Source organism: Dendropsophus ebraccatus, chromosome 9, assembly GCF_027789765.1.
Source record: "Dendropsophus ebraccatus isolate aDenEbr1 chromosome 9, aDenEbr1.pat, whole genome shotgun sequence".
NCBI classification, from domain to species: Eukaryota; Metazoa; Chordata; class Amphibia; order Anura; family Hylidae; genus Dendropsophus; species Dendropsophus ebraccatus.
The window spans coordinates 25,501,821-25,524,494 of NC_091462.1; the positions used below are offsets into that span (position 1 = coordinate 25,501,821).

Below are 22,674 nucleotides of genomic sequence, written 5' to 3' on the forward strand. Positions count from 1 at the left end.
CCTGGACGGTTAATGTATAAAGTTAAGCAAGGGCTGCAAGGACATTGGTAACGATGTCCATGCAGCCCTTGTTAAACGATAATCGGGCCGTGTAATAGGCAAAGTAAAGGAGCGTCGATGTAGCAGATGACACATGAATGATTTTTCGATCGTTGCCTGCAATTACGCAGAACGATTATCGTTCAAATTTGAACGATTTAACGATTTTTCACATGATTATTAGCCCATGTAATAGGGCTCTTAGACGAGACCATTTAAAGTGATGCTGTCACCCTATTACTGTATTTGCGGTTCTCAGCACTATCCACAAGCTTAGATGCACATTTGTTATATACCTGTATATAACTTGTCTGTGTCTTCTTTCTGCTCTAAAATCACTCACTTCATCGGTGGACAGTGTCACCTAGGCGGGGCTTTATGGCAGTTGGGCCTTCTCTCTAGCCAGGAGATGGGGTTCAACTGCCTCGAAGCCACGCCTAGTTGGCACTTTTAACTGATGAAATGAAGCAAAAGTAAGGGGGAGGGGGGTGACCATTGAAAAGGCAATAATGTTATTCCACATATTTAGTTTTTTCTCTGGTGCCCCACTAGTCATTGCAGTCAGGTGGCGAAGACAGAAAACATGACGAGTCACAGACCAGGTAACGTGGGCCATTTAGTGGGATGGGAACATTGGCCTGCTGAGGAAAAAAGGTAATTTAACAATAAGCAGATTACAAAGTGTCCCCTAGTTAGAACCCCAAGAACTCAGTTGTAATCAAAGCAGAATGCTTGCTGTAAGTGATCAAGTTTCCTGCAGCGCCACCACAGGGGAATAGAAGCATTACACACTTTAAATAATGAGTTGCCTGTGTAATGTAGGACAAGACGGGTCCTCCAGAACAGGAGACACTCTTTGTAACCACTCTCTTCTCTAAACAAATGAGGAGCCTGGACAAACGACTAACTTCTTTTAAAGGGGTATAGAAGATAAGAAAAACTTTCTTCCAGAAAAAGCGTCCCTCTTGATCTAACTCAATGTGTGGTATTTAGGGGGGAAAAAAAGTTTGTCTAATCATGAATAAGGATGCTATTACTTGGGTCGATGGGGGCCCGATAATAACTGTAAATGAGCGCCGATCTGCTAGATCGGCGCTCATTTACTGGGCCTATTACACGGCCCGATAATTGTTTAACAAGGGCTGCAGGGACATTGTTACCGATGTCCTTGTAGGCTTTATTTAAACTGTACACATTACCTGTCCAGGCTGCAGGGCTCCTCTTGCGCTTTGCTTCTCCACGCGGGCTCCAGCTTCAGAGCTACCTGTGTCAGCTGACAGGCCTCTCAGCCAATCACTGTCCGCGGCGGTCCCGGCCTGTGATTGGCTGAGAGGCCTGTCAGCTCAAACAGGCCGCTCTGAAGCTGGAGCGTGGGACCCGGTGAGAAGCACAGCGCAAGAGGAGCCCTGCAGCATGGATAGGTAATGTATTCTTCTTTGCATATCGTCAGCCGCGCACCACTATTACATGTAGCGATGCGCGGCTGGCGCCCGACAATTATAGGTCCAAACCTATATCAACGATCAGCCGATGACAGCGATCATCGGCTGATCGTTGTGTTTATTACACGGAACGATAATTTAACTGGAAATTTCCTGACAAGAGATATGAAAAGAAGGTTTACTAAATTGGACATCCCTTTAAGGAAACTTTTAGCGGGAGGGGGTAAAGGTAATGCATATAAAACATTGTCATATAAGGGATTCGTAATAGGTACATGAGTCCTGCACTGTTATATGTATCTGATGTGATGTATAGTTCTAGAAGACAGGATCTCTGTGCAGATGGAGGGGGCTGTACAGCTCTATAGTAAGGAGGTGTACCGGGATCTGTGCACCGCCGGCTCTGCTATGTGCAGGACCCCATATTTTGGAATCCCATAAGAGGCTTTCTCTAGCAAAGTATCACATATCTGACAATTGAAACAACCCTTTGTAGAAGCCTTGCCGTAGCTTGAGGCACTTTTAGCACTACGTAACTTTACCGATTAGTAATCAATTGCCGGCCGCCCCTGGGCACCGAATGCACTTTAACTCAACAGAGACAGCAAGTCCATAGATATATTCTAAAAAAAAAAGTGAGTGTTAGGGTAAGCTTGTCATACTCGGTGTACTTTCTAGGCATAAATCCTTTGTATACTCTGCACAGGAATATCTGGGTGGGAGAGTGCTCACTTGGAGGGGGGGGGGGGGCATCCTGACTATTCCCCTCCTGAAAGTTTCTCCTTCAACAGGGGCGCCTCAACTTTAGAAAAACAAGTGAAGTCTTATGAATAATAAATAACTTTCCAAGTCGAAGAAAGTTTCTTCAGGCAAAAGATATTTTCCATTTCTGCTCACAGCTGTGAGACATTAGCATGCTTTTGCATTTCCGTGTCTTTTCAGCAAACATCTTCCCGTGTGCCAGAATTTACTATTGGGGTTTGAACCTTTACTGGCTTGTACTGTATGACGGACGCTGCGGACGCAATCCAGGCATGGTCACGCTCATGGAGGTTCCCCTTTAAGAGTATTGCTTAGGTTTCCAATTTGGGCTTTTGACTTAATTTAATGGAAGGTCAGAGCAGCAGGGCTGGTTTATGGCTATAGTGACATGTGGCAAATCTGAGAAAGAACAGGCCGGGATTTGGTATTTACCTGCATACATGTATTGTAGTCTATGGCCCTAGTAAGTATACAAGTAAAGTATGAGTTATGGACACAATATCAGAAATGGGTGTCAAGCTCTGAACTACTACTACTACTACTAGATTTTTTTAATAGGTCCTGGATAGAACAGCCTAGCATGTTACACTATTCCAATTACCTATGGGCTTGTTCACATTGCGACTATGCCCTGTAAACTGACTAAAGTATCCATGCATGGACAGGCACAAACCCTATCCATTTCAATAGTTGGGTAATCTGTATACAAGTTTTATTTGGAATCAAGCGCATGGTCTGTTGCGCTTTTTAAACTCCTTTAAGCACTGAAAAAGGTCTGACCATAGTCAGACTACTAACTACATTTAAAGGGGTACTCTGGCAATTGTTTTCCTCTTTCATATCAACTGGTGTCAGAAAGATATATATATTTGTAATTTACTTGTATTTAAAAATCTCACTTCTTCCAGTGCTAACAGTTGCTGTATGTCCTGCAGGAAGTGGTGCATTCTTTCCAGTCTGATGCAGTGCTCTCTGCTGCCACCTCTGTTCATGTCAGGAACTGCCCAGAGCAGCAGCAAATCCCCATAGAAAACTTTTCCTGCTCTGGACAGTTCCTGTTACAGACAGAGGTGGCCATACTGTAAAGAATACACCACTTCCTGCAGGACATACAGCAGCTGTTAAGTACTGGAAGACTTTGATATTTTTAAATAGAGGTAAATTACAAATCTATATAAACCTTTCTGTAGGGTTACATCTTTTCTGCTTCCTATTATTAAGCTTGGTTCATGCTCTGTTAACGCAATGCATCCTTGGTATACATTGGCGTACATCAAGAACAAGGTGCCAGCATATGCTTAAGTGCCCTGCAGCCAGCTGATTCACTTTAGGGCCCATAGTAACTATGTTCAGCCAATTCTCATACATTCATTATGTGGGACTCAATAGCTTGGTCGGCAGCTAGATGAATGTACAGTATATATGCCATAAGCTGCCCGAATGTAGTCACTAGTAACTAAGTTCAGGTGATTAAAGTGCATACATTAGCATCCCTTTAATGGAATGTCGATATATACATAGGAAGCACTGCATTTACACAGTGCCAACCTTGCCTAAGGATCCGTTCACACACAGCATTATGTAGTGTTTTTCATTGGTGTTTTAATTTTCAATTTTATCATCTATAGCAAATTGTTGAAATGCCTAAATAGCATTCTAGTAATTTTTGCAGTTTGCCATTGGCTTCAACGTAGAGAATGATTAAAAAAAATTAACAAATGAAGATCCTTTAAAAATGGAGTACTACTTTAGGCTATGTTCACACAATGTATGAGATCGGCCGTTCTGTGACCCGGGTCACGGAAGGGGCTGGTCCCTGAAAAGATCCTCCCGGCCAGTAGTGCAGTACCGGCTGGATGATCTTTAGGGCCGCAGAGTTTTGATGCGTGCGCATCCGTGCGCGTCCACATCAGAACCGGAGCCGGAGCCGCTCGCTCCATTGTGAGCACTGACATGGTTTTCTGCGGCCGCTATTCACTGAATAGCAGATGCAGAAAACTGACATGTCAGTTGTTTGCGACACCGCTAGGGATCCTGGCTGGAGCATATACTATGTGTATACGCTCCAGCCGGGATCCCATGAATGGCAAGGTAATGTATATTTTCGTAATAATTACGGCCGTTGTTGCAACGTGCAACAACGGCCGTGGTTTTACGAAAATATACGTTGTGTGAACATAGCCTTAAATATCATCATTTCCATTGGGTATTAAAATTAGCGAATTTTATTTTTCTTTCTTTTTTTCTCTTACTAGATGAAACAGCCTGAAAGTACACATTAAGCTTTCCCGAATTAGTCCCATGCTTTGTAAGCATCAAACGCGTAAGTGCCAGAAGGTCTGTAATGGATTTCAGACATACTGTTTGTTTTGGGCTTTCATAAATGCAAACCACATCTATGCCATCACCAGTAACGTCCTCCTGCCAAGAACAATCTTGTTATATTTCAAAGATAACATATTAAGACATTAGCAACTCTGGACTGTGTGCTAAGGGTAAGTGTGCGTCTCCGAAGGCCGGGTAGGGGAAACGTGTTTGCAAGCAGAAGTACGTATATACCAAACATACGGACACATTATTCTTTAAAGGGAATCTGTCACTAGGTTTATACTGCCTTAAAGGAGGGAAGCATAAACTAGGGATATAAATGCTTAACAGATCGGTGTATTACTTACATTATGTTCAACTGTTCTCCTAATATGCAGGAAAATAGGATTCTTGTCACGCCCCTCCCCCCCCCCCCCCCACCCTCCAGCTGCTGATTTACTGTCTATACACAGCATGGATAGATAACTGCCAATCAGCAGCTGGTGGGCGGAGTTTTCTGCTTCTCATGAATATCCAGGACTACTGAGCTCATGCACATAATGGAGAGGACTACTTATTGTCCATGTTATTCAGGAGGATATCTCTGGATCAGCTGCACAGAACACTGTAAGTGATACATCATTCTGTTCAGCTTCTCTGTCACTAGTTCATGCTACCCTGAGATAGGACGGCATACTCCTACTGACAGAGTCTCTTTAAAGTGCTTTGTAATATGAAGTCACCACTAAAAGTGAAATTATTCTTTTACTTACAGATCATCCTAAACATTACATTTACACATGGCATATTTGTTATTCATTTTTAGTGGCCATTATGTTCATTGGAACGCTTGAAATGAATGTTCTGCCATTCATACCAGCCTAGCCTAAAGCTCTTATTACACAGGCCAACTACTGAGTCCAATATCGCCCTGTGTAGAGAGACCAGTGATCAGTCGACGAATGAGTAAACAGCTCATCAGCTGATCACTCAATTCTGATCTGGAAAAATACATTTTCAGAAGATAGTCACAAGATAACTATGGCTTAAAGGGACCCTGTCATGTAAAAATACAATCAGAATCTGCAGGCAGCAGTGCTTCTCATTTCCAGTCCTCGGGCCTCACCAACAGGTCATGTTTTGAGGATATCCCATACAAAGATCTCCTGCGATAACACCTGATACGCTGAGTATAATTATATCACCTGTGAAATACTAAGGAAATCCTCAAAACATGACCTGTTGGTGAGGCCTGAGGACTGGAATTGAGAAGCAATGGTCTAGAGGGTATGGTAGTTGGGTGTCTTATTTTAGGAGGACGTCTTATTTTCGGGGAAACACGTTGGGGGGGGGGGATTTATGAAGACCGGTGTACAAGTACGCCTGTCTTATATTAGGCCACACCCCCTTTTGCCCAGCAGGATTCACTAAGAGGGGCGTGCCTCTTAGTGAATCCGGCCGGGCGCCCAAATGCGCGCCCGGCTTCCGAAATCTACACTTGCTTCCAGCCGGTGTAGATTTTGATCATGTTTTACGCCTGCTCGCAGGCGTAAATCATGATAACTGAGGCGCTGGAGGACAACACACCTCCTCCCCACCTTATCACGCCCGCCAAGTTGCCCCAGCTCGCCCATAGGGCTACCGGGGCGTACAGGAAGCGTACACCAGGGAGAAGGGGCGAATCTGCACCTTCTCCCTGGCGTACGCCTCAGGCGGACGCTTTGTTAATGTCCCCCGTTATGTATATATTTATATATCTTATATTATCCATGTTATAAGGGTCCACCATGATGCCCATATGCCTTAATAGACTACATGGACAAGCTTTGCTCCGATTAGCCGCCTCTTCAATCCTAAGCTAAGTCTTTGAATCGTACTTGTCTACGACGAGTGAGGCCATGACAAACAGGCAATTTGGGAAAGAATCTACAACCACAACACGAAAAGAATCCGACGTTCCGCAGGTCAAAATTCTAAAAAAGATGAAATAATCCTCGCTCGGCAGCAAGGAACGTTAATACAGAGCATTGCCGAGGAAAAACCACACATCAAGGGCCTCTGCTTTACTGTATGGTAGCTGGTAGATTTCACAAGAGACTCGTACCTCCGAAAGCATGAAAGAAAAGTAAATCACCACCGCCAATGTTTGCTGATTTTAGCAACTCCATAATCAACGTTTTACCGCAAAAACAAGAATTAATGTCTGTCTACCTGCGACGGCATAAACCAGTGTAATGAGCCCGGTTAATGGCCTGTGGTGTTTATCACTGATGAAAATCTCTGCAACAAATATTAATGCCGCTGGTGTTATTTTAGGGCTGGAATAAAAATATTGCACATTGTAACAAAGTATTAGCGGTAAATCCAATTATTCTGGCTCCTTTCCTCCAGTAGGAAGGTGCCGCAGTATTTCTAATCGCTCGGCTTCTGGTGTGTTAATGAGCGGCACCGAATAAATATCATCATTATTATACACAATAAAATCACGTCCTTTCAGTGCACTTCACCGGCCTCGTGTTCTGACAGGCCAAGGTTGGTAGGCATAAAACTGGTCAGGGCAGCTATTACCATACATGCCAGCTTCATTAACATGCAAGGTACTCTGCCAGATGTATAAATAATATTGAAATCGAGTCCTTCGAAGCTGTAAGATAGAAGACGACAATCATGGCACTGCCAGGTCTCTGTGCCACCCTACTGGAAGCAATGAGCTGGTCAGACACAATAGACATATATTAACCAAACCCATTGATTTTGGCAATATTGCCTGACCAGCTAATGTGTATGGTGGCCTCCCTGTTGGGGGAGAAAAGCATCAGGCATGTTGAATTTCCTTAAAGGGGTTATACAGCGCTACAAAAACATGGCCACTTTCTTCCAGAGACAGCCCCACTCTTATCTCCAGCTTGGGCGGGGTTTTGCTGCTCAGTTCCATTGAAGTGAATGGAGCTTAATTGCAAACTGCACCTGAACTGGAGACAAGAGTCGTGTTGTCTCTGATAGAAAGTGGCCATGTTTTTGTAGCACTGGATAACCCCTTTAAAACAAATGACCATCAACACCACCATTTGACATAAACAGTCCCTATTGAATGGAGATCAGAGTGAGAAATACTCATTGATGTGCGGGCATAACATACAAGACAAAGGATTCTCCAGTTTTTATGCATCAAATCTTCACTTCCTTAAAGTCAACCAACATGTTTCTGATGTCCCATGCTTTCTTATTCATGGCTTATATTAACATATACAAATAAATTACTAAAAACACTTAAATCCATAGAAAGTATAGTTCATTAAGTGGGGGAATTAAAGAGGCTGTCCAGGGAAAATTAACTTATCCCAGGGGATGCATGAAAAAACACAGTATCCTCCTTTTTTGGGTGATGAAGAAAAGTAACATCTGTATTCAAAATGCGTCGGAATGGAAGCTCTGTGTTTTAAGGATCTTTATGAAAAAAAAGCTTTGAAAGTATTTTTGTTGGATCAGATTCATTTTTTCATTGAACCTGCACACCGTCTGAGCCTGCTGGAGGATCCATGCAAGTATTGCGCCGCGCTTCCGCATGGTGTTTACAAGATACATGGTCAGCGATTTCAGGACTTTGACACTACACGTCCAATTTACACTATACAGTCTTTTGCAGCTTTCTGTTAGAGGTATATGTTGGGAGAGCCTGACATAGATACATATATCTCTAAACTATGGCTCAGACAGTGCCTAAGGGTACGTTCACTGGCAGAAATGTCCGTGACTGCAATGAATAGATAGATGCCTGGATTTCTGTAAATCCCATTCCGATTCTTGGACCAGGTGAGGAAATTTCTGCAGTGACTGTATATGAATGTGTTTTTAGTGTTACATCTGTAAGCTGTGCCTAGACGGCTTCCCCCTTCACATACACACAGGTTCTATGCATATGGTGAAAGCTGTCAATCACTCGGTATGATCCGGGGAAGCCTGACTCGTAGACTTAGTGAGTCAGCATTTTACTGTAAAACTGTATGTTCGGGCTCAGTACAGTCCCTATCAGCTTTGCTGCCCTCAGGAGGAGTATATAAGAGTATATAGGAGGTATAGTCTGATCCTACAGTCATACTCTCTTATGCTCCAGCAACAAATTGGCAGGACCTGTTTAATGGACACCTGTCTACTCTGTCTGAACCCAAGGGAGCAGCATTTAATTACCGGCGGCTGAAGAAGTTGGAAAACAAGGATGCAACCATAGGCCATAGGCTGTATCCATGTTTTCAGGACTTCATAGGGTGGCATCCAACTTTTTAAGTCACCGGTATTCAAATGCTGGACGCTCGGTTTCAGACGCAGCCAAGCATGCTTAAATAGCGCTTATCTCTATATAAATATATAAAGGTAATATGTCACCAGGTGGATGGCATCCTATCTGAGCATGTACAGTAAATGAACATTGTCTCACTTTGCAGTTGTAAAATGTGAAGTAGTGACTGCTAGCGGCGCCGCAAAACATGTCAGTTTTCTGTGGCCGCTATTCACTGAATAGCGGCCGCAGAAAACCAGTTAGTGCACACAATGGAGCGTGAAGATCATCCGGGAAAAGATTCAGTATAACTATAATATAACTGATATTAGTATAACTGATCAATAGTATAACTGATCATTTTGGGCTAAGGAGTCCAGTGGGCGGTGTCACTCAATGGACTGGACTCTTTAGCATGGAAACATCAGAGATTTCAAACAAATTGCAAGTTATACGGAATCTTTTTCTGTAAAGATATATATCAATCTGCTCAGCTCCTTCTGCTCTATAACATGGTGCCGATAGCTTAGGTAGCATTTTTATAGTGATGGGTTCCCTTTAAGTTTCATACATATGTTGGCTAGGATCCATGTATTACAGACCCATAGGCACTCTGCTGGTACAATTGCTGTTATATGAAGAGGTTCTCCTATGGAGCACTATATTCTTCCATGGATACATACTGTATATGCAAATATGTCCCATTTTCTTTTTCACATGGAACCTATGGGGAAAACCCCCTCAGGGCTCCAGGGCACAGTATAGGCGTACAAAGCTTTACAGCTGCCATATTACTGCAGACCACACAGATTCATTATTTATCAAAGTAATGAGGCCTAAAACGGAGGTTACGCTGCCATACTAATTTATTATAGCTGTATATCAGAGAATAAGACATCACCAAAGGAACTGTATTCTGTACCTTGAGACTATGTTCACACACTGTCCTTTTTTAGCTATTTTATGACTTTTGGGACGGCCGTCCTTTTGGGGCCTAGTAACAGCCATTATTTCCTAATAGGGGCCACTATTTGTACACAGCCATCATTATAAAATAACAGTCATTATTTGGCCTCCAAATGGCGGCCGTCCCAAAAGACATCCGAAAAAATACAGTGTGTGAACATAGCCTGAGATTTCCAACTTTCTCTATATACGTCTTAATGATTCGGCCTCATATTATTAGATAGAGGCAGTAAATGTATTCTGTGCCGATATTTAGAAATGTTTGTGCAGGAAATTAGAAGTTATACGGCCACAATCGTCTAGGGAGAAGTAATGTCACTGACACAATTGTGTTTGATGCAAAGCAGAGTGGCCGAGGACTCTTAGGAATTCAGGATTAAATGCTTCCAGAAAGTAGGTAGATAAACTTCTGGCTCTACAGCTGTTCGGAGCCGTTCATTGCAGTCTCGCCTGGAGGTATCCAAGTGTTTGTGAAAAAAAGTGCAGTATATTGTCTTCTTAGAACGTGATGTATTTTGCCACCAACCTTCTATTACTGGTGGTGCCCATACACTAAAGTTGGCTGAAACCACCACTGGGACCTGCTGATTCTCCATCCACAGATGATTCTCAGATCAGGGGTAGGGCACAATAGATTTTTACTGCCCTATAAAACCATTTGCTAACCCCAAAAAGCAATGGTACCATATTTTTTCCTGGACTATAAGTCAGGCATTGAAAATCCAACATGTCTAACCCTTCTCTGGAGAGTCAGGAGGCCGCAATACACTTATGATAGTCAAATGAACCCAATAAGGTTGAGTTTTGTCCAACTTAATTCTAAGGTGTATGGACATTTTTAGACTTTAAGTTGCTCGGCATTATAAGTAGTTTGCTCCACGGTCTGGTAAGACCATTAGTAGCACTGGGGCACCCATGAGGAGCACTGCCTGCCCCATAGCACTGAGCAACCCCAGGCTTGCCACCGCTCTATTATTATAATCAATGGAGTAGGCCAACGGAGGCCAGATTGTCAGTATGAAGACGGGCAGTGCTCCTAATGGGTGCCCCAGAGCTCCTAACGGCCTTACCAGACTGCTAAGTGCACCGGGATGGCACAAAGGAGGAAGGTAAGAGACATGCTTTCCTCCTCTGTGTCTCTTGTGCAATAGGGAGATATCAGCAGGTTAGATTTGAGTAATCTGCGTATGTTTCCCCTTTAAGATAAGGCATCAATGGAATATTGGTGGGTCATACTCTTAACACCCTGCCAGTTAGAGAATACATTGCTAGCCGGATGGCCTGTTATAAGACAATGGGGGGAAATTTACTAAGGGCTTTGCTCCAATTTTTAAATAAATAATTGGATTTTTCACACATTTTTGGCTCTATTTATGAACCAGTATTTAACGGGTGAATATTTTTTTATTTCTCTACCTGTTTTGAGTATTCACCCACAAATTTGCATGATCTGGGATTTTCACCCAATTTATCATTTGCGGCTTTTTAAAAAGTTGCACAAATTGGTGCGGTACGTCAGTAACAGGTGAATTTGTATGCGCAAATTTTGGGGGGGTGAATATTCTATTCACAAATTTATGAAAAGTTTGTTAAATTAGTCCTTTTTAGGTGCTTAAAAAACAGACGTATACTCTGTAGAGAAATAGCACGTTTTTAACCCCAATGTCTGTTGGATCTACTAGAAAAAAGGGGATCTTTGCTCTTTTTGCAGACGGAAGTCATGATACCATTGAGATCTGAGCACAAAGCCTATTGCACAAGATATAATTTAGCCACAATACTTTATTTTGGCCTTTTGGGAAATTATTATTATCCAACGATTTTTTTTCAATGATCAAAAGCTGACTAACATCTGCCAAAAAGCAACCTGCCATATTGGATTTTTTGGCTTGGTTGACTGACTAAACAACTGTATTGCATAATCAGCAGATTTTCTATTTTAGTCTAGTATTCTTCTAGTGGGATCATCCCTATGAACAGTCCCATGGACAATGGAAGTACTGTGTGTATGGTCTAGTTAAAGGGGTATCCCGTTCAAACACACCTTCATATGTTGCTGCCCATGATAAGACTAACCACTCCTTTCATACTTGTTATTTTGCATTCAGTCTTCCCCCAGTTCTGAGCTGCTACTTTCTGCTGAAGACACAAATATCTGTGCCTGAGCTTTTCTCTCCGTCTGCCCCTCCTCCCCCCTCCCTTCTGAGACGGCTGATGTAAACAAATCCCTATCTGCAACTTTTGTCTCACCATCGGCAGCAACATATCAAAATTTATGTTTGAGTGGAATACACCTTTATTACAGATATAATAAAGGAGATTATATTCCACTTTACCGTATTAAGTGTATTTGATGTGCTTGTTCATCAATGTATAGTATTGTATTATAGCTTTGGAATCAAGGGTGCTTTAAAAATAAATAAAAGTAATAATTATAGTGTGCATGTATACATACGTACATATTCATTATAGTGCACCTATATCTATATGTTAGATAGATAGATAGATAGATAGATAGATAGATAGATAGATAGATAGATAGATAGGAGATAGATAGATGCTAATACTCTATATCCAATATGACAATTTTTACAAGACATAGATGAAAGATATTACAGTAGAGCATCAAATACAGTACAAAGCAGAAAACAGATCTAATCACCCAGAACCGGATAATCCTTGTCTTCCATTTAAACCCAATTCTCAGAAATATCATCTGTGACCTAACCCATAATACCTGCAGATAAATTATGAAACACTCTCCCCCCCCCCACACACACATAGACGAGAGTCATAAAATCCCCACAATATCCAATTTTTCACAAATAAAACAGAACCCAGCAAAGATACGTAGTACGACGCCGGCAGACTGCACAAAGCTTCTTCAACCGCATCTCAGGCTGTTTCTTCCCTTTATCCTTGTTTTTTTTTTTTTTCCTTTTCTTTTTTCCGCTAGAGATTAATGTGTCATGGTGACCTTTCCATGTTACTTCTTCAAAGCCTTGATCATTTGGCGCAGCATTTAGTCAAAATTAAATATTTAGAATTAGGATCCGTCCTATGTTGCCAATGCAGCTAAAAATGAAAGGACCTCGGTGTTGCAGCAGTGACCGGACTTTAAAAGCAGGTAGATCAATATAATAGGGGGAAAAAAATGGGGGCTCTGGGCATGTGTTATAGGAATGAGTGATAATAGCCTGCAAATCACTATGTGCTCGCTGTAACCAGCTGTTCTTAAATTATGAATATGCAACCAATTCATGTAAGGAGCCAACTCCCAGTACTATCTCGCCATACTGGTCCCAGTGGCTTTTGTTTGTTCAATCCGTTATCTTGGTTAAAGATACGAATAGTCAGAAGCTTTAGAACAAACAGGAGTAGAGTATTGGCATTTCGTGCGCGAGGCCCATTATCACAGCGGGGATTGTCAATCACTGGAACATCTCAGGCAATGACAATGATCTTCTAGACAAAAAAAAAAAAATCTAAATCTCCGCAGTAGACTTACAGCCTTTGCTGCCAACCTAATGCTTTTTCCGCTGCAGCCAATGAGATTCTGTCAGCCCTGACCCGCTGAAAGACTTGCATGGAGCTTCAAACATTTAAAAACATCAATCATAAAAACAAAGACAGGACATTGAATTATACAGTATTAACCTCCAGGGTTTGCATACAAAGACCTTAGATTTATTTATGTCCCAGTGCGTTAAGAGCTTCAGTACACCGTTCTTTACACCAAACCGGCTGCCAATTTGATGAACCTCTCTGCCCTCAGCAGGAGTGCAGCGTCTTTGATTAATGAGTGCATGCTGGTGGAAAAGTGTAAGGACGCAAAACAAGGAAGGGGGGGGGGGCACAATTATTTCTCTCCGCACTCATTGGGCCAAATGCAATACTCTCAATCTTCGCTTTAAAATCATTTTTTTTTTTTGCTATTTAAATGCGGTGAAATGGCTTAACCCGTCATTGCCCGAATTTACCTTCATTGACTGGAGGGAGTCTATGGCCTTGACACCTCATTAAGGATGGGCCCGTGTAGGAGAATGCACAGCGAAGGCCTCAGAATTAATGGGTGGTAAAGACGGGGAAAAAATAGGTGCCTATATAAAAGCATAGCATACAACATAGACGATATACTAAATGGGAGTGTGTCCAAATCTACCTTCGTTGACTGGAGGAAGTCTATGAGATTAAGGAGGGTCTGTGTAAGAGAGTACGTAATGAAGTCCTCAAAATTATTGGATGGTAAATTAAAAAAATGAAGAAAGAAAAACAATATATATATATATATATATATATATATATATATGCATAGGAAACTGTATAGACACTATACCAAACAAAATTTGTCTATTTTGACTCAAGAGTTTACGGTTGTGACTAAGGATGGTCTGTGCAAGAGATTGCACAATAAAGGCCTCAAAAAGGATAGAGGGTAAAGAAAAAAAATAGATGCATATAGTACAGGCATTTTAGCGCTACATACAGAGACAGGGTGAAGAATGTCCTGATCTATACTAATTACAGTAGATAAAAATAAACCCGAAGTGCTAGGCAAAGTACTATGTGTGAACCCAGCCCAAAATTTAACTCAATATATAATGTTACTTTTAAAAAAAATTCTAAAATAAATAATTAAAAAAAATATATATTTTTCCATTATTGAATGTACATTATTCCCATTCGTAAAATATATAACTGATTTTACAAACTTGACGTTTACAGACGTGACGTTTCAAGTCCGCTCAGCCAGTCAGTGACGGAGGTGGGATCCCATCTCCGTCACTGACTGGCTGAGCGGACTTGAAACGTCACGTCGCGAGCCCGCGTCAGAGACCAGGAAGCGGCCGGGCAGCGGGGACCGGAGCGCCGCCATACGGGACTCGTCGCTGGAACCGAGGAGGTGAGTGGACGTCGTTGCCCTCAGCCACCTGGCCTGATCGGTAAAAAATCCCCCCCCCCCACAGGAGTACCCCTTTAAGAGTTTTCTCTTATATATGAGTGAGCTATATGCACTCATGAACACATGTAGGTAACCACAGTCTCCTTCAGCAACTCTCGTCCAAAGGATCCTCTTCTAGGGACTGGACATGGAAACATATATGATTGACAGGAGTATTGATGAAATTTGCCGAGGTGTTTGGGTTCGGCAAAGTTTGCTGAACCCAAACGCTCTGCATTCTATACAGTAGCGGTCTTTGGCACCAAGCACCCCAAGCGATCGCTTGGGGCCCCCAACATCCAGGGGGGCCCCCACGTCCTGCTCTTGTGCTCAAGACCACTGGACAGGGCCGCTGCCCCGCTCGCTGCTGCGATCTGAACTGAAACTATGAGCACTCGTAATGAGCGCTCAAAGTTAAATGCAGCAGCACTGACAGGGCGGAAGCCATTGGCTCCCTTCCTGTCAGTCACTCTTGTGGCCACAGAAAGTGTTTTCCCTGCGGTCACAAGTGGCCACTTTGTCCTTGTGGTGCCGGCGCTCCAGTGACATCAAGTGTTTGTTTTATTGTGTTATATACTATATGGGAGGGGGAGCACACAGGGGTCTGTTTAACTGGGGGAGAGCACAGCGGGGGAATATATAAATGGGGGGAGCAAACAGGGGGGTCTATATAAATAGGGGGAACACACAGGGGGGCTATATATAACTGGGGGAGCACACAGGGGGGCTATAGACTACTGTGGCTTCACAGAGGGGTCTATATACTACTGGGGCAGCATACAGGGGGTCTATATACAGTACTACTTGGGGCAGCAGAATGGGGTCTATATACAACTGGGGGAGCACACAGGAGATCTATATTCAAGTGGGGGAGCACACAGGGGGTCTATATACTACTGGGGGAGCACACAGGGGTCTATATACTACTGGTGGGGTACACAGAGGCTCTATATACAGCTGGGGGAATATACAGGGGGTCTATATACTACTGGTGAGGCACACGGGGTCTATATACTGCTGGGGGCAGCACACAGGAAGTCTATCTATAACTGGGGGAGCACACAGGGGTCTGTATACTACTGGGGGCAGCACACAAGGGGTCTATATACTGCTGGAGGAGCACACAGGAGTCTATATACTACTGGGAGAGCACATAGAAGTCTATATAATACTGGTGGGGCACACAGGGGGTCTATATACTACTGGGGGAACCAAACAGGGGGTTTATATACTACTGAAGTAGCACACAGGGGTCTATATCCAAGTGGGGGAGCACAGAGGAGGTCTATATACAAGTGGGGGAGCACACAGGGGGGCTAAATACCACTGAGGGAGCACACAGGGGGCTATATAGTAGTGGGGGAGCACACAGGGGGTATATACAACGGGGCACCACACAGTGGGTATGTACGACTGGGGGCAGCACACAGCGGGTCTATATACAACTGGGGCAGCACACAGGAGGTCTATATACTTCTGGGGGAGCACATGGGGGGCTATATATAACTGGGGGAACATACAGGGGTTTATATACTACTGGGGGCAGGACACAAGGAGTATATAATACTGGGGGCAGGACACAAGGGGTATATACTATTGGGGGCAGCACACAAGGGGTATATACTACTGGCGGTAGCGCACAAGGGGTATATACTACTGGGGGCAGCACACAGCGGTCTATTGTTGTGGAGTGCATGTCGAGGGGGGGGGCAGACATAACTTCGCTTGGGGCCCCAGAAATGCCAAGACTGCCCCTGATTCTATAACTATTTCTACAAGAGGAAACAAATGAGACCACACAGGATAGGGAAAGAGGAGCGTGTGATCCGGTAGATTTTATAGTAGCTAAAAATGGCAAAAATGATAGTAAAATCTATCCATGAAAAGAGCCCAAAATGCAACATATTCAGGGAATAGGTAAAATGATCGGTAGGTAGGTAGATAGGTAGGTAGATGATAAAACTGTAACATCTCATTGGAGGCAGAGCTTCGCCTTGTAGCTGCTTTATATACAAGAGTATATCAGAACTGCATTGTCAGCAATTCTGTAAAATACAGATATAGCAGTGCTAAATGTGTCATTTTAGTTCTTGAGGATGCATTGTTTCTGCAGCGTGACAGCTGTGATTATGTAGTAGGTGTACCTGCGGTCCTATAGAAAACCTACAAATAATGTACAGCAATAGCAGGAGTTGTTTCAAATGGCAAACTCAGCACAACTACATCCAAATCACAACTCAAATTTTTTAAGAATGACAGAATGCAGACTTCTATTAAAGGTGCAGCCATTGTCTGGATGATGCTAATGTCACTTGTTGGGCAGCACAATGTTTGTATGATGCTCATGTCATCCAATGGAAACCTCACAGGACGCTCAGCCAATCACTGCTGGCGGTGGTCCATGATTGGCTGAGTGGCCTGCCAGTTCTGAAACCTGCTCTGAAGCCACAGTGGCAGCTCTGGGAAGTGAGAAGAGGGCAGAAGAACTCCGGGGAGCATGGAGAGGTAATTCATACAGTTGCAGGCTATGTTTACACTACGTAAGTTCCGTATTGTATACACTCTGGCCAGGATCCCTAACGCTGCCGCAAGAAACTGACATGGGTGACAAGAAAATGAATAGCGGCCGCAGAAAACCCTGTCAGTGCACACAATAGAGCGTGCGGCTCCAGCCACATGCTCCATTGTGAACAGCGGGGAATTCAGATACGGTCGCATACGGATGCGACTGCATCCAAATTTTGCGGCAGTGAAGATCATCCGGCTGGTATTGCAGTACCAGCCAGGATGATCTTTTCTGACACCAGCCGTTCCGTGACCCGGCCGGGTCACGTAACGGCCAGTGTGTTACACTGTGAGAACATAGCCTCCCACTGCATTGTTGCACAATGCAATGGTTGCAAGAATCAGCAATGTGTGATTTTGCCACCGCTGACCTCAATGCAATTTGAATGAGACTGTGACCCGCTTGCACTTAGCTCTGTTTGTATATAAAGCATATTTGGATTTCCCCCAGGAGAAGAACTGAAGGCTCCTTCTCATCTCCGCAGTATTTAGTCTAAGGATAAAAATGACATTTCAGTATTAGCCATAAAATTGTGCCTCCCAGACTAAAGTATTAGTATTCTTCTACAGTGGATGTCAGCAATTTTATGGATGATGCATTAAGCTAAATGGAAGTGCTCTATATTAAATATGAGCTTTTTTCACCAATAACCGCATTTTGTAAGGTAGAAATGATTCCTTAAAGGGGAACTATCAGCAGGTTAGACAAATCTAACCTGCTACTAGCCCCCTATTGCACATGGGGCGCTGAAGATGAAGGTATGTCTTTTACCTTCCTCCTCGGCGCCGTTCCCATGCATGAAATTTGCAGACATGGATTATTTGCCTAATTTTTCGATGGCATAAAATTGTGTTATTCCACCCTGACTGCCTATGATTTCAATGAAGAGGACATTGTGCTTGTGTAGCCACATTTCTGCCAAAAATGGAGACCCTTGGGCAATAGCAAAACTTTCTCTCCACCATAACCACCATCAACAGGGGTTGAGTTCGACATATTAAATTCTTATGACTGTCACCTGTGTGTTCTCCACCTTTCTTCAATTGGATGAATTCTGTCCTGTCTACGAGCCATTTAACACAGGCCCGACAGGCTCCAGGTGGCAAGCGCCAATCCCTGTGATCGGCTGCAGAGACCTTACACAGCTCAATTATTGAGTGTCTGGGTTGCTAGATCGTTCATCGTATACCCATTAACCTCATCTCACATCCCATGTTTACATGGGGCGATTTGCCGCAAATAACACTGATTGTATATGGCGCAAAACAGATGGGCTTAACTGCCAAACAACATCAACAGTTTGTTGGCTGATCTCCTGACATTAGCCAGTTGTCAGGAATGAGCATTACTATGAAAGCTCCTTCGATAATCACCCATCATACCATCAACTTTTATGTCATAGGAGTATGATCAAGTATAGTATTCTTATCCATGGTCAAAAAGGTCATTGGATCTACACAATGGTGATAGGGCAGCAATAGGTTGCCCATTTGGATTGGTTGGGGGGGGGGGGGTAAGGAACCTAAAATTCTTCACTCTTTTACAACCTTGGTTCCCACTTATGGAGGAGCCAAACCCAAAAAACAGAGAACAGGTAGTTTACGCTAAGCCTTATTGAGTGGTGGTCACTAGAGATGAGTGTGCTTAGGTCGGATGTTCAGCATTTGAATACCAATGGCTGACAAAGTTGGATGATGCCCCAGGGCGTCCTGGAAAACATGGATACAGCCTATGGCCTATGACTGTATCCATGTTTTCCATTACTCCATAGGGCTGCACCTAATTTCTTTCAGCCACCAGTATTCAAATGCCAAACCATCTGTCTCGAGTATGCTTGGGGCACACTCATCTCCAGTGGTCACTCATTCTTGACTTGTGTGAAGCCATGCAGCTTCGGATTTCTTCTTAGGCTCCGTTCACACAAACTGGCAGAATTCTCCGCCACGGAATCCCGCCATCCGCCGTGTCATAATAGCAGCCTATGGGATGCTCGCTCGCCTCCTCTCTCCGCGTCTCTCAGCACTGAAGAATGGACATGGAGGCGAACTAGCCTCCCATATGCCGCCTTTATAACACGGAGGATGGCGGGATTCTCCGCCGCAGAATTCCACCAGTTTTACCCTGCGTGAATGGAGCCTTAGCGCAGGTTTTTTTATGATTCCGGTGGATGGAAGAAAGCGTACTCACAGGCCCAATCTAATAAAAAATTCATCTAAAAATATACTATAAAATGCCGGATATAAACAAACATAGACTTTTCTATTCCATCATACTATTATATTTTTCCTAGAGAAGAAAAGCACAATAAATGAAGCTTTTACGTTTCTGCTGTGTCAGTCCCACTGGCGATATTACATTTGCCATCTTGATTCCTTTTCTGAGATGAAATGGATGTCAGTAGAGCTGCGCCTTGAGTTAAATACAGTATTGATCCCCACAAGATATCCACAGACCTTTAGAAATCAATAAGAGACCTGCAGACCTTCATTCATCGAGAGGTTTGATCTCAATAATCATAATGTACATCTAGCTGCCGAACAGGACAAAGACGCACATGATGTAAAGAACACACAGGAAAATCTTCTCCGGCTCAATTATTCAACACCAAAAGCTTCCTAAAAGCCGCATGATGGCCAAGACTTCATTAAAAAGTACAAAATGTATACATCTATTCATACATTGGTACTGTAGATGTTATTAGAGGTATGTCTGCTTAACAGAGTAGAGGGTCCCCACATATGTCCCCCCCTAGTATCTACAGACAGGGGCTTAATGTGGCTCTTGTTTCCGGAGGACCACAGGAATACATATAATAACAATGGATGTCAGTGGGCCCCTAAAATTGCTTCCTTGTGCTGCTGCTGCTAAGGAAATGCTGTGGATGACTTTCCTACTAGCATCTGGTTGTAGGGGAACAGTCCATGATCTTGGATGGGACATCTGTGAGTGTTATATATCATATAAGTAGATATCATATAGTAACCTTTTTAGACCTTTGCGATGCAGCAATACACCACAAATTTTCCGGGATTTGCACGAAACAGGTGTTTGCCACAAAATCTGATATTCAGAGGCCCATCGAGAGAGCCAACTGCTGTCTTGTGGGCCAGTCTGAGCGTAGATAGATAGATAATAGATAGATAGATAGATAGATAGATAGATAGATAGATAGATAGGAGATAGATAGATAGATAGATAGATAGATAGATAGATAGGAGATAGGAGATAGATAGGAGATAGATAGATAGGAGATAAATAGATAGATAGATAGATAGATAGGAGATAAATAGATAGATAGATAGATAGATAGATAGGAGATAGATAGATAGATAGATAGATAGATAGATAGATAGGAGATAGATAGATAGATAGATAGATAGATAGATAGATAGATACATACATAGAAAGGAGATAGATAGATAGATAGATAGATAGATAGATAGATAGATAGATAGATATGGCAAGAGACTGCAGCACACCGAAGTAAAGGTGAATAGTGTTTATTCCATCATCAAGGTACATACAACGTTTCGATTCAATCCAGAATCATTATCAAGCCATTCTGGATTCTGGATTGAATCGAAACGTTGTATGTACCTTGATGAACACTATTCACCTTTACTTCGGTGTGCTGCAGTCTCTTGCTGTTTCTACATTGGGGATCCTATGCCATAGGACTTTCACTGCACAGCACCCACCGCTCTGGATCTGGACGTGCGGCTGTTACTCTGCTCTAGATAGATAGATAGATAGATAGATAGATAGATAGATAGATACATAGGAGATAGATAGATAGATAGATAGATAGATAGATAGAAGATAGATAGATACATAGAAAGGAGATAGATAGATAGATAGATAGATAGATAGGAGATAGATAGATAGATAGATAGATAGATAGATAGATAGATAGATAGATAGATAGGAGATAGAGAGATAGATAGATAGATAGATAGATAGAGAGATAGATAGATAGATAGATAGATAGATAGATAGGAGATAGATAGATAGATAGATACATAGAAAGGAGATAGAGAGATAGATAGATAGATAGATAGATAGATAGATACATAGAAAGGAGATAGAGAGATAGATAGATAGATAGATAGGAGATAGATAGATAGATAGATAGATAGATAGATAGAAGATAGATAGATAGATACATAGAAAGGAGATAGATAGATAGATAGATAGATAGGAGATAGATAGATAGATAGATACATAGAAAGGAGATAGAGAGATAGATAGATAGATAGATAGATAGATAGATAGATAGGAGATAGAGAGATAGATAGATAGTAGATAGATAGATAGATAGATAGATAGATAGATAGATAGAAGATAGATAGATAGATACATAGAAAGGAGATAGATAGTTAGATAGATAGATAGATAGATAGATAGATAGATAGATAGAAAGGAGATAGATAGATAGATACATAGAAAGGAGATAGATAGATAGATAGATAGATAGATAGATACATAGAAAGGAGATAGATAGATAGGAGATAGATAGATAGATAGATAGATAGATAGATAGATAGGAGATAGATAGATACATAGAAAAGAGATAGATAGATAGATAGATAGATAGATAGATAGATAGGAGATAGATAGATAGATAGATAGATAGATAGATAGGAGATAGATAGATAGGAGATAGATAGATAGGAGATAGATAGATAGATAGATAGGAGATAGATAGATAGATAGATAGATAGAGGCTTAGGGTTTGCCTGTGTTTGGGGTGGTGCAGCCTCTCCAGGTATGGCGCCATGGAGAGGCTGCACCACCCCAAACACAGGCAAACCCTAAGCCTCTATAGACTGAGCACCCACAGCCTGGAGATAGAGACGGGGCGGCACAGACAGACATACAAGCCGCGGGAGAGCCGACTGTGCCGGCACTGTGAGCAGGGAGACCTGGAGGATGAGGCCCACTTCTTGCTACACTGCAGCAAATACTCATCCACCAGGGTCACCTACTTCCAGAGACTCTCCACCATCATCCAGGACTTCACCACCATAGATGAGGAGAGGAAACTCCACATTCTGCTGGGGGAAGAGGAGGCCACCATGGAGGTAGCGGCCCAGTATGTCTCCACCTGCCACCGGCTGAGAGGATTATGAGATACCATGGACTGTTATACGCCCTATTATCCCCCAATCCTGCCCCTTACCCCATATCCACCCTGCTCCCCACATGACCCCCCCCCCCTCTCCCTCACACTCCATCAATTATACTCTGTTGCTTTGGCAATGCTAAATGTTTATTTTGGACCTGCCAATAAAGCTTTTTTTGAATTTTGAATTTGAATTTGAATTTGATACATAGAAAGGAGATAGATAGATAGATAGATAGATAGATAGATAGA

The 22,674-nt window shown here is 42.7% G+C and overlaps 1 protein-coding gene and 1 long non-coding RNA gene across 3 annotated transcripts in view; one reads left to right on the top strand and one right to left on the bottom strand.

Moving 5' to 3' along the window:
* The window catches only part of BAZ2B (bromodomain adjacent to zinc finger domain 2B), a 267,049-nt gene that overhangs the window by 212,336 nt on the left and 32,039 nt on the right, over window positions 1-22,674 (bottom strand). The window lies entirely within an intron of this gene.
* LOC138800775 (uncharacterized) lies at window positions 586-6,827 on the top strand. Its single transcript, XR_011364522.1, has 3 exons — window positions 586-641; window positions 4,499-4,566; window positions 6,330-6,827. It is a non-coding gene; the product is annotated as an uncharacterized lncRNA (long non-coding RNA).